The sequence below is a fragment of the Sinohyriopsis cumingii genome, chromosome 3 (genome assembly GCF_028554795.1).
Source record: "Sinohyriopsis cumingii isolate HCF-2022 chromosome 3, ASM2855479v2, whole genome shotgun sequence".
NCBI classification, from domain to species: Eukaryota; Metazoa; Mollusca; class Bivalvia; order Unionida; family Unionidae; genus Sinohyriopsis; species Sinohyriopsis cumingii.
The window spans coordinates 38,875,393-38,885,837 of NC_142963.1; the positions used below are offsets into that span (position 1 = coordinate 38,875,393).

General features: G+C 33.5%; 1 long non-coding RNA gene across 1 annotated transcript; it reads right to left on the reverse strand.

Annotated features, from left to right (window-relative positions):
• Positions 1 to 1,548: 1,548 nt before the first annotated feature.
• Positions 1,549 to 4,449, reverse strand: LOC149802726 (uncharacterized). The gene is made up of 3 exons (XR_016419934.1): positions 4,389 to 4,449; positions 3,924 to 4,054; positions 1,549 to 1,644 (listed from the first exon to the last, which is right to left on the reverse strand). It is a non-coding gene; the product is annotated as an uncharacterized LOC149802726 (long non-coding RNA).
• Positions 4,450 to 10,445: the final 5,996 nt, after the last annotated feature.

Consider the following 10,445-nt stretch of genomic DNA (forward strand, 5'->3'; position numbering starts at 1 on the left):
TTTCGCGATTTAAGCATAAAGGAACTTCCAAACGAATAAATGGCCGAGTTTGTGCTATTCATCCGAAAGGAGTGATGTCTTTCATAGTTTTCTGTGTCCACCAGACAACTTCGTCAATGTCCGTTACGCTGAGACTTAATGGCATATTGTTACATCCCTATTTAAACTTTTTTAATATTAGAATCGGACACTGGATACATTGGATGTAGACGACAAAGTGATTACTTTTTATATACTTGTAGTCTTACATAAACCGTTCATTGAAAGCAGAAAATTCCAGTAACCTGAATATGTCAGTGAGGAGGCTTATGGTTTACACTGAAAACGTCCATTACGTTTGAAAAGCGAAGACGATGACAATAATTGGGACAGCTTGCTGACAATAGAATTAATACATTATAAGTTAAAATATGACATTATTAACTTTCGTGTACATTTTTAAACCTTGATTCCTTTTGTTTTCTAAACCAGTACGGGTCGATATGATACCATTGGATGACGTTATTTTAACATGATGCATGAAATGTTTATTGCCGTCCGGTTGGTCGATCAATTTTAACGACGATCAAATTCCGATGTCGAGGGAGCAAATATAAGGCAACGTTATTATTCTACAAAGTTCAATGTTTCTTTTTCGAAAGCGGTAATTTTGGTGAGTTCATTATATGTGTAAAATCACGAGGTTACCACAAAGGTATGATATAAAAATGCCAGTCTAAAGTGCAATGAGGAGAGAGCTCAGCTTGAACTCCAACGGATATGAATATTATTCAGGAGAATATTGACAAAATTCAATAATGATGAAAAATGACAAGTACGTAAACTAAATCTTCTTCCAAGGGTCGGGAATATAAAAAAATCCTCATCAATATTCTTTCTGAATTTAAATATTTTGAGAAATGAAAATGGGAACTTTACAATTCAAACTATTTCTCTGCACGAAATGAATGATGTTTGTAAATTCAAAATGTATAGAACTGATTATGCGGTTTCAATTCAAGTTCTCAAGGAAACAATCAGTTTTGGAAATCTTTAACAATATTTTCAGAAAAATTTAAAAACAAGTAGTGTATCACCATATTTTGAAAGAAAGATAAAAGATTACAAAATCAGTATAGACCATTAAACACATCATCACATTAATATTATCTTTATCTAAAATGCTATTTGTTGTTTGCGACATGAATGATATACAACGTGAAAGTAATGCAAATGACAAAATTTAAAAACAATAGCAACCTACTCAAGAGACCACAATTTAAATGTGTATTTTGTACCCTATAACCAAGCGAATGTTGCATAAAATGGGTACACCAGGTATTCGTTGACACTTTTTATGAATATTTACAACACATTTCCTTCTCCTGCTAATTTGAACTGTTCTTTGGTTGCTCTATATTATCGGAAGAATTAGACTATGGTTAAGATAGTAAATGTTCTCTTCATTTTTGCATACTTTGTCCTTCAGCATCAGAAATTGAATATCAGAAACAAAGCTCAGCTAATGCTTGAACTCCAACGGATATGACTACTGGAGTTATGTACTTACTGCTTTGAATATCTCGTTCACATCGATATCGTATCTTGTATATGGAACACTTCCTACCATGGTAGATTCCCCACCTGAGACACGTGCCAGAACAACTGCAGTAGAGAAACAAAGTTTCGTAATATAGTTCCAAAACTATGCATTAAAGGTTTCCAAATGTACCTACAATTACCTATGTTCTAAATTCACAGTTTTTTTATGTGTTATTATCGGATTTTCCTGTACATGTATGTATGTATGTATGTATCTATGTATGTATGGTATGTATGTATGTATGTATGTAAATATATTTTCCTTTAAACAGATATTTCATCCGGTTTATCAAGTTCGTGATAATAATACCTTAATGTGATTGAAATATAATAAAATACAAAATAATACAAACAAATACGTCAGCTAACGTGTATAAACATAATGAAACATGAAATACACTAAAACTATAAAAACATATTTCTCGAGAAACGACAAAGTTGATATTTATTTTGCGTTCCTTAAACGTTTGCTTATTTCTCCGTGATACAATGTAAATGTACAAGGTATATTTTGTTATATTTGTAACATTACTTTTCAGGTAGTAGCTACAAGGTTCTAATGCATTTTCTGGAATATTTTTAAAATTAATGCCATAATTATTCCAGGGTTTGAAGCTTGGCAACTTTTACTTACTCATTTATATGGACCAATAAAAATTGTACCTACTAATAACAATTGTAACGGTTATACAACAATGAATTTTAATGCTGTTTTAACTTAATTCAAATTTGTATGGTAGTAAATACAGCAAATTAGGCAACAAACTTAATCACCATAATTCGCATGAACCATATATAATTGTGTAATTATAAATTTAGACATTGTTTGAAGAAGTGATATGTTTCCAAGTGAAAAACATGATACATTTTTCACGTACAAAATCAGTTTTGCCAGCGTGTCTTAGTTATTTATTAAATTGTTTTTCTTTTTTAATAATGAGAATTTAGAAATTCGAATAAAAATGAATAATCCTCTCCGTAGTGCTTCCCTCGAAGACCTAATATTTATTCTGCAAAATATAAACAAGCTCAGAAAAATGAGGGGTATATGTATGATGATCAAAAGGAATCTAGTATGGCCATCTACATGCTTTGGCCGAATTTTGAAAAGGAACATGGTTGTCACGGAAACCTAATGTGTGTGTGTGTGTGTGTGTGTGTGTGTGTGTGTGGCCTTGTTGTTCCTACCAAAGTGTAATTTTATATTACGTTTGCTTGAAATCAGTCTAGAAGACGGACACTTTGATCGGTCATATTTCGTCATATAATATGCAATTATTAAATATCGCACATTGGAGTTACCGTCTTTATCTCCACTCTACCATTTGTTAAATGTAATGAGATCACTTTCCTGGCTTACAATGTTTGGATTTAAGGCTCATACTGTACTCAGCGTGGCACAAGTAATCATAAAGCCAACCCAAAATTTACCTTTTAGCACCTAATACCAACTGTACAGCAGGTGTTCCGCCCGTCAACGTGTCGGAATTAGATAATTTGCTGTACATTATAATATCTTGTTTTGAAAATTAGCACGTAAGGACTCAGTCGCAACATTTTATTGGCAATACCTCAATCGATTTAAAATGGGAAACAGAACAAACTGGACGATCTACGACGAGTAAAAAAAAATCTGGTCGTATTATTAGGTATCTTCGTTTCCAACTGATTCCCTAGAACAAATGAAGTTTAATCTAGATAATAACATTTTGTGGTAGCATATTTATTTGTCATACGCAACTATACGAGATATAATTGTCCACATTTTACACAAGGTTTGTTATTTATTTTCAGACAAATGGGAATGTGTCATTTACCACATTGAATCTGTACTATCAATGAACATTATTTTCACTAAGTTACAATTTCCATTGCTCTTTCGAAGATGGTCATTTGACTCAATTACACACTTTTTTCTTCGTTTTCTTTCTTGAATAGTTCAAACGGCAGGATCATACATTTGTTGTATTCGAACGATTAACATTTCGACATCGGAAATCATACCAAATGAGTTAGTTTTATTGAAGGTAATACATCGAATTTAAATAATGCCTGTCGTAGTATCAAAGCAATTTAAGAATACATATATTTTCCATATTGGAATTGCTTATTGTTGCGACAATGGTTCGTGTATTTATGAGGTATCTGCACTAGTAAGAGCAACATCAGCAGATGTAGTGGTTGCCGTCATAACATTAGTATCAGTCTTCAGTATAAGAAGAAGCATCATCATTTGAATCTTTACCAATACTACTACCACCACAAAACCCATGAAAGGTATTCGCGTTATTTCTGATTTTGGTAATTGTCTGAAAGCATTAAACATTTAAACTATTACCAACCTGTTTTTGAACTACACATGGCTTCCCCAAGTGTCAAAGGTTTGCACTGGCAGGCCAAGGTCACTTGAATAGCCACCAGCAGCACCAATAGAAAGTGTAGAAACATTGTAGACCTCTCCATAATACGATAGCTTTAAGAAAGGAAGAATTCAATTATACCAAGTACACATAGATATTTAGATTTAGTGCACCAATACGTTTAGAACCCTAGCTAATAATCAAATTAAGCATAAATAAAACTACACTCCCCTACACATATAAAATAAATCAGTAAAAATATTGGACATAAAATGTACAAAATAATGCGATTTGTGATGTTTTATGGGGTGAACAGGGAATAGGTAATACTGACTACATTTTTTAAAAATAATTAAGTTACAACGTTTTGTCTTGCACATCAGTAATTCGTTCAACTATTTGAAAGAAGGAATTGTATATTATTAGAATAATAAAATGCAATTTTACCTTTTCCCAGGGCGAAATTAATTGAAAGTTTGTTTACACAAGTCCACCTGCTACAAACACCTGCTGATCTAGCTTTGTGCCAATAAAGGTTTTAGCGTGCTTTTTATAGTGTGCGCACCTCATGAAAGTGAAGATCTATCGGCTAAAAGGTCAATAACTAACCGTCGATGTTAAACTTGCTCATTCAAACTAATACGTTTGTTTTCTTTTCTTCAGTGGACCAATTGCTAAACTACACTTTACTTTGATATTTGATTGAAGTGAAAGGGTCATATCCTTGTTTACAAGGTTCAATCGTTCAAAGATTTCCGGCAAGTAAATATATTACATTGCTATTGTGATATAAGTGAACTAGATTATGTTATTTATCAAAGAAACAAAGGTGCAAATAACTATTTATTTTACATGGGATACATTATAGTTCATTGGCTGGGTAGACCTCCTATTCTTCCTCTCCTACTCCGACTCTGTCTCTTTTGTGTTTGTTTATGCTTCAGGATATTCCAAACATAAAACAAGATGCTAAGAGAGAAAATTGTAGGATGCATTTTCTCTGCTCTCTGATTATTTAAGGGACCCCAAATATCCATTTAGGGTTTGCAGTTGAGAGTTGTTAGATATGGTGACCTTGTCTATACTGGTATCCTTTATCCAAATATGTCAAACTATTTGGCCATATAAGGGTTTTTAAATGCATGGTAGATATGTATAATACTCAAATTTGTATTTATTCAGAAAATCTTTTTTTTTTGTTCAAATTCATATACTTAGTTTGCAATGTTTTAAGTTAGACTAAGTGAGAGGTCTTTTGAGTGAATGAGTTGAAATCGATTTAACGTCCGACAAAAGCTCTTAAATAGTTAATGTAAATGTACACAGGCTTCTGGAATTAGTGTTGTTTTAAATTTCTGGAATTTCTATTCTTTACAGGGGACAAGCCAATAGGTCCCTAACCAACAAACGTGATTATGATGGTATTTTCTTATACGAAGTTTTGGTACTTGATCACTGCTCAAACAGTTAGGTTATCGACTATATATTGTTATTTGATTGATAACATTCTGGTACTAATATTAAGTACTAATATTCAAATGGAGTTAATCTATGTTTAGGTCTTCCACAGGGTCTGTTCTTGGACCTGTTCTCTTCATTCTATACACTCAGCCACTCTCAAGTGTCATAGATCATCATCCAGTGTCTCACCAATTGTACGCTGATGACACCCAAATAGACAAATCTAGCCACCCAACTGAAGTTGATGGCACCATCCAAGGTGTAGAGAGGTGGATTTCGGATGTAAAATCATGGAGGACATGTAACAAGCTGCAGATGAATGATGATAAAACTGAGGCCATTCTGATCACATTGTAGACATCGTAGCGATATGACTGAAAAATTGTTAAAGCTACGTTAAAAATCGAAATCACATCACATCACATCACATCCTGATACCCAACATGCAGTCATACTGTATTTTACATCTTCAAAGAAATCAAACTTCTCGTTAGGATATCTCACTTCACCATGTCTTCATTTTAAACAAAACTGACATCCCAAATACACAATTGATCGTTTTTATGACCGGATTCACAAAAGGAAGAGAAAAAACATAACTTTTGCGAGCGCAATGCCAAAAAGTAGTTTGTCATTGGGTTATAAAGGATTCTATTCATCTGATAGAATAGTAAATATATTCATGTATGTTACACCTTAATTGCACTAGAATCGTCGAAATTTAAATCACTTGCACGTCTCTCTGAGAACTACAGTACGTTTGTTTGCTCTTTTGCAAATTAGCACTGATAATAATATATTCCTTTCTTGTATACCTAAATAAGTATATGAATTCGAATTACGATACAAATAGCGAAGGTGTCTGATATACGGATTCGTGACACACTTGTATTTTGTAAAAGTGTTTTTGTATTAGCAAACTATCTCCACGTCCAATTAAAATGGATGTGATTAATTATTTTCAGTACTACATTCTTGTATGCGTATATATTTCGCCCATTTCGCACCTTAGGTTCATGTTTTATTATTTTAATCAAAGTCTGCGCTTACTCGATGCTGTGATGCTGTTCAATATCTATAATAAAATGTATGTTTCTATTACATTCCAGACAATTCCTTCAAATTAAGCAATGGAAAGATAGCGCGTGATCTAAATTACATAATATACCTTTTTCCAAGCATTGAGCCGTTTATATAATATCAATAGCATGTGCCACCATCAATTTATTTTGTCAAACTCTCGTGAATTCGAAGCAAGAAACAATTTTACTATTGATTCAAACATGTAACTTTATAAATAGCAGCTACCTCTAGCTGACCCACTTCTCTTTCTGAAGGGTTGTTGAAAACAAACGACACATATCGGCTACCTGTAGACGACCCGTGTCTCTTTCTGAAGGGATGTTGAAAACAAAATACAAGTAATAGCTTCCTCTTGATGACCCGTGTCTCGTTCCGTGCGACATCAGATGATATAGAAACTGTTAGTAGTCGAACCAGATTGACAATACCTGAGTATCTACATCACTTTAAATCTTGACGTTATGATCCGAAATTTTTAACACTTTAAAAGGTATGCCGAAATATTTACAGCCCTTTAGATCAAGATTCATTCTGATTTGATAACAACGCCTAAAACAATTGATTTTAAAGTACAGGAGGCTTAGAAATTCAGACTAGTAAAATGTTCCATTTGATTTGTCAACCACCAACACTTGTATTGTAAATATAATGAATAAAGCGACATTCTCTTCTGTACGCATGTTTAATATGGCCTATTTATCTTAGACCAATGTAGAGTGGTGGTCTTCAACCCCCAAACTTAACCAGATCGTCCAGCAGTTTGCGGAATAATAGAGGGTTTATTATACCGGGTGATATAGTGTCTTCAAAATTTTAAAACGTATTTGCTGACTGTTCACAAACTGTAAATATGCTGTAGAGTGTGAGGTGCTTAATTTGTTGGTCTGTAGTTTCCAGTAAGATCGATCATAATGTGTTACTGATTTTGACAGAACAGTGTATTATATGTCTCTCACAGATGGATTAAACACCTACTGTAGATATAACGAACTTTTTCGGATGAAATATTTTACGTAAAGTGCAGACAAGTCCTTTAATCTGAGTTTCATATTAATGGCGAACCCGTGGAAGTTTTCCTCACTTATGATTGCTTTAATTGGTTAAATAGACTTTATAAAACGTTTAATAATCGTATCCTGAAATTAAAATTTCGACGATTAGTGAATTCAAGGTATGTGGTACTATATTATATCTATTATGCATTTAAAAATCTTTATATGGCAAAATGGGTTGAGATGTTTGGATGAAGGTTTCCAGTATGGACAAGGTGAGCGCATCTAGCTACTGGATCATTGCAAACCTTGAATGAGCGCTTGTGGATCCCTTTCATAACAACCTATCAGAGCAAATGTATCCCATAATTTTTCGTGAGTCCATCTTGTTTCTTCTTTGGCATATTTTGAAGCATGCACAAATGCGAAATAGATTGGGTCGGGGTATGGGTGTGAGAATAGTAGGCCTATCTGGCCAATGAAATGTAATGCATCGTTTGTAGCATAAATACTTATTTGTAAAATCGTATCTTTGATAAATAGCAGAATCTAGTTCATTAATATAATTATAACAAGATACTGTATTTAGAATTCGAAAACGTTTGAATGCTTGAGCTTAATAAACAAATTATGATCCCTTCATGACAATCATCAAAGTAAAGTGGAGTTTGGCAATTGGTTCACTTAAGTAAAAAAACAAAAACAAAAGGTAATAGTTTGAATGGCATAAGTTCAACGTCGACGGTTATTTATTGACCTTTTAGCCGATAGATCTTCTTTTTGATGAGCTGTGCACTCTATACAAAGCAAGCTGAATTCTTTGTTTTGCATACGAAGAAATCAGCATGGGCATGTAGACGGAGGACTCGTGTAAACTGACATTATAGTTTTAGTGCACTGTGAAATAGTTAGGTTCCAGTTTATTATTCTAATAATACAAAATTCCATCGTTCAAATAGTTTAATTACCGATTTGCAAGACAAATGGTTGTAGCTTATTTATTTAAAAATTATATTCGGTAATGATTATCCCTCCTTGTACATTTTTAACAAAAGGAATCCATAAGAAATCGCATTTATTTTGTTGATTGCATGGCCAGTATTTTTTTAACTGATTTCATTGTTATGTGTGTAGAGGGAGGGGAATTTTATGCTTATTTTGATTATTAGCTAGAGTTTCTAACTTGTTGTTGCACTAAGGCTAATTATGTGTGTGTACGTGTCATGATTAAATTCTTCGTTTCTTAAGGCTATCGTATTATGGAGTGGTCTGCAATGTCCCTACACTCTATCTTGATGCTGCTAGTGGCAATCAATTGACCTTGGTCTGCCAATGCAAATGTGTTACACTGGGACATGCCATGTATTGTTGAGACGCAGGTTGGTGAAAAGTAAAAGAAAACTAGTATGATTCATACTTTCAGATTAACAACAAACACAGATATAATGATAATAATTTTGATGGCGATGGTGGTGGTAGTGGTCTTGGTAAAGATTCAAAATACTGCTACTATTTCTTATCTTGCAACCTCGGCTATCAATATTATCTCACCCACCACTGCGTCTGCTGATGTTGATGTTACTATTGCACATACATCTGAAATACACGGACCATTATCACAACTAGTAGTACAGCAACTACTAACACTTCCAATATAGATAATATATTTTATTGTTAACTTGCTTATTTACTACGACAGTCATTATTTAAACTTCGATGCACTACCTGCTCTAAAACTAAATCATTTTATATGATTGTCGATGTAACACAAAAAAATGTACGACTGCAACAAATGTGAGAGCATACTGTTTTGGACATTCTTAAAAATAAATTAAACATATTTATGTAATTCAACCAAATGATAATCTTTGGAAAACCAATGAAAAATGTAAGTAAGCAAAAGTAACATTCATTCGTATTACAGATGTTGTAAGGTAAATGACAAAATCGTTTATGGCAGAAAATAACTTATAAAACTTGCTTAAAACGAAAATGCACGAATATATGGTACAGTTGGTTATTAGAAATATATATGTTACCACAAAATGTTCTCATCTACTTCAAACTTCATTCGATCAAAGAAATCACTTGGAAACAAATATACCTAACATGTCTTAATATCCCTTAGCATCAAATTTATTTTTACTCTAAACTTGGTGTCTAGTTTGTTCTGTTTGACCTTTTAAGCCGGTCGCGATTGAGTTATTACAATTAATCAAATACGTTTGACTGAGCCATTGAAAACAATGTATTAAACTGTAATCGTGCAATCAGTTAATGTAACGATGTTTCATTACGCTTGTTATTTTCGGCTGCGCTTACATATATATATATATATATATATATATATATCGTTTAGAAACAATCCTGCTTCTTCTGAGATGATATGAGAAAAAGTGACCTAATGTGCATTGCTTTGTAGCAGAGCATTGTTGCACATAGCTTCAAGCTGTTACCTTAGGCAAAGTTTCAAGACGACACATTGGACGAATATCTGGGAGGAGCATGGACAGTCATTTCAAAATAGCAGATTTTGAGAAAGCAGTATATGGACTTGCGTGACCATTCTTTGCCTCCATTCACTTCTCTCGCGACGAAATGCATCGAAGCTCTCTTGCAACACAGTACGGAGACTAACCGTTGTTCATCGACGTACTTCACATAACAAAAGGCATGTGGGAATTGATAACTTATCGTTGCCAGTGAAGGAAACGACGAAAATGACGAATTCCTTGATCTCCATAAATGTCTGACTCGATGTTGAACACATATTTTTGAAGTCAATTGGCGTTTGCTAATGATGAACTTCCACATTGAGATCCAAAAGGTGTTCAATCCTATGTCATGAACACAGATAAATGACATCGACCAGGTACACATTGTGTGGCCGTCTAGTTTCCCAAGGATAATAGTGTGGACGATGCTAGTTTTGATGAATTAACTCCTCTGGAAAAGTATTTCATTCAGT